Genomic DNA, 3,707 nt, shown 5'->3' with positions numbered 1-3,707 from the left:
GCTTTTTACCATACAGTGGTTTTAATACTTAATAAAATTTTGAGAATAATGAAGAATGTTAAAAGAGGGACATAAGAGGTGAGTTATTAGTTATCAAAACTGAGTAAAAAGCTACAGTAAGAAAAATTATATTATGACATAGGAATTAAGTATATTAGTAGAGCAGTAAAGAGGTTACAAATAATTGTAAGTATGCCTGGGACTTTAATATATGATAAAATTTATGGTTTCCATTCAGAAAAGAGGGATATCTTATACAATACAGTCATACAGGCAAAACTTGCTATTCTCTTGCAAGAAAAGGATCAATCTCTATTCCACACTGCCCATAGAATGAATTACTTAAAGCGAGTGATACCTCCTGAGTATGGCAGCAAACCCAGAAGCCAATAAGAAGACATTGAGAAAGAATGTACCAGGGATTAAACCTCATTCACATCATGCTAATTTCTTTGAAAAATATTTGGTTACTTGGGTGGTGAGCACACAATGCCATCTACAGATGATGGATTATTGGAACTTAGTTTTTATAAAAAGTAATAAGAAGAAGATTATTTCCTATATGGTCTTTAAATTTCAGTTAAAAAATAAAACTTCTCTGTCACACATAATAGATGAAATACCAATTGAAAAGAATAGAGAGTATATAGCATCAGATCAGTATACACACACAGGCACTTTAAGAGAGAGGTCTGGCCCAGAATAACTTTGGGAAACATTCTCTACATTTACCTATTCAGTCATGTGTATTTACTAGAAGATTCCAAACAGAGAATAAAAGTGGTGACATTTGGAACTCAATCCTGTAAGCAAACACAAATTTTCATTTCATGTAGTGAAATTAAATGGAAATGTTTGTCTCCAATTAGCCCACTATCTGTTTTCTGAACTTAGCATTTCAGGCTTCCTTATTTATTCATAAATCTTTATGTCTTTTCATTAACTGTACCAGGTCTGCAGCAAGCCCATACACCAGGACAGCAGGTGTGCTTCTCTGATGATGTAAACAAGGATTAAAACAGAGGATGGTAAAGCATAAGCAAATATGCAGGGCTCATTACAGAAGGGTTCTTACATCAAAACATGGTTTTCAATAGAAACAGTTTTTAATAATAATTACATTTTCTCATTTGTGAGAAATTTTTCATCACTGTACTTGCTATGGATTTGAATGTTTCACCTGACTTTCACACTAAGGCTGCAGTATATAGATTATCTGTAAAAACGAACCTCAGTAATTCATTTTTTTCTTGGACCAATCATAAAAACCCTATTCAACTGGACTGAACTTGAAATAATAGTCACTTGCCTATTAATCTGTACTCCAACTAATGTGGTACATAGGTTTTTAAAAAATCTGATGGCCCACTTAATTCAGTAACCCTGGCTTTTATTTCACTACTAATAATGCTAAGAAATTGAATGAAAATCAATATTCAGATACAATATGGAATGAATAGATATAGGGATTTTCTGAATCTCCCTAAACATTTAAATTCAAGTTACATCAATATTTTTATTATAATAGTTATTAGTATATAAATAAAGTTCCTTTGTTTTTTTCAAGAACAATGCAACAAAATAAATCCTTTTAAAAGAGTAAAGCATCCAATTATTCTTAAATTATTTCTAAAAAATTTTAATTAAAAAATTATGGTTTATTTTAGAACTATTTAGAAATTAAACTGCTGGCTTTAAAGTGTTAATTTCAGCAACTAGAAAACTGTCCTAGCTTTTAAATGTATTATAATATTTTCAGACATTTAGGCAAATGTAATAAACCTGCACCCCGACAAATTAACAATTAATGGTAGCATCTGATGAGCAGTGGCCCATATCTTCTTGCCCTGGTCCAGTTTAGGTCACACTGGAACTGTTTGACAGATCCAAAGTCTGTGGTGTGGTCTCCATATCAGTGTTTATGCATGTTTAGATCTTTCTGTGTTGATGGCCCAGACAATACCTCTTAGCTTAGTTCATTGCTTTTTTTCCTTCCTGAATGGCACCCATTTTAATAAAAAACAGTACCATTTACCACATATTTAAAAAATGTAAGGGCGAGACCTCCTGCTTTGCCTTGGATAATTTCTTGTTATCCTGTTATTAATACCCCGTTTTCCTTTCAAAAGTATCTCATCTAGATGACAAACCATATGGCAACATAATCATCTATGATGTTTGCAGAACTAATTATTACTACCTGTCAATGTTATCTTTAAAGGGTGTCTGGAATCCAGCTGCTTCTCCCCATCTCTACTGCCATCATTTTAGATCAGCAACCAGATTCCTGAAACAGTTTCTATCTGCACTTCCCCCTCATCCCCTTCAAATATTTTATCTACTCAATGGATACAGTAATCTTCTTAAAGGAAAGCAAATATGTATCTTTAGTTGTTTCTATTCATCTTACAACAAAATCTAAAGTTCTTACTCTGAGTCCTTCCCTATCTGATTTGGCTTTTACCTTACTTTAGGCACCTGCATTCTTACAGTTTCTCAAGTTACACTTTGCTGTTTTCTGTGTTGGGCCTTAATACATATGTTTTCTTCCTATAGAGATCTTCACATGTTTTTTTTTTCTTATTGTTCAGTGTAGGGTAAGTGGAGGCAGTCTAGCTCCCTCACCCAGGTGTCTGGGTGAGATAAGCTGTGTTCTCATAGCCTTGAGACGGGGTCTAATAAATGGTTCCCATAATATTCAGTGGGCTCCCATGTACAGAATCATACTGTGTTATACAATATTCTGTCTCCCTGCTGTCTTTGTCTGTATTTAGTATATAAGGGAGTAGGAGCTCCCCACTGGGGGGCATGCAGGGGACACACGTGTTGGAGCGTGAATGGATCGCCCAACTTTGAGTAAAGGTGTGTCAAGAATCCACACTGCTCCAAGACTTTTCTTCTGCCTGAATCCAGAGTTAACCTGCCTGGCCTTGACAGGCCGCAAGACGTTCAGTTATGGTTGTCCCCATTTTTCCCCCATTACTCTTCCCTGCCCTATCACCCCCCCACACTCTGACAGTCAATCCCCCCATTGTCTGTGCCCATGAGGCATCAAATCATGTTCCTTGCCCCTTCTTCTATCCCCCATTATCCCCTTCCTCCCTGCCCTCTGGTCACGGTCAGTTTGTTCGTTATTTCCAAATTTCTGGTTCTATTTTGCTCATTTGTTTGTTTTGTTTTAGGTTCTACTTATAGGGGAGATTGTATGATATTTGTCTTTCAGTGTCTGGCTTATTTCACTTAGCATGATGCTTTCCAGTTCCACTCATGCTGTTGCAAAGGGTAGGAGCTCCTTCTTTCTTTCTGCTGTGTAGTACTCCATTGTGTAAATGTACCACAGTTTTTTGATCCACTCATTTACTGATGGGCACTTAGGCAGTTTGCAGCACTTGGCTATCATAAATAATGCTGCTATGAACATTGGGGTGCACAGGTTCTTTTGAATTGGTGATTCAGGATTCTTAGGGCATAGTAGTCCCAGCAGTGGGATCATTGAATCAAAAGGCTGTTCAATCTTCAGTTATTCTAGGAAATTCTATACTGTTTTCCACAGTGGCTGTACCACTTTGCCTTCCCACCAACAGGGCACTAGGGTTCCCTTTTCTCCACAACCTCACCAGCACTTGTTTGTTGATTTATTAATGGTGGCCATTCTGACCAGTATGAACTAGTATCTCACTGTGGTTTTAATTTGAATCTCTCTGATG

The sequence above is a fragment of the Artibeus jamaicensis genome, unplaced genomic scaffold (assembly GCF_021234435.1).
Source record: "Artibeus jamaicensis isolate MK-2021 breed Jamaican fruit bat unplaced genomic scaffold, CSHL_Jam_final contig_588, whole genome shotgun sequence".
Classification (NCBI taxonomy): Eukaryota; Metazoa; Chordata; class Mammalia; order Chiroptera; family Phyllostomidae; genus Artibeus; species Artibeus jamaicensis.
Note: the sequence above shows the minus strand (reverse complement) of the source record.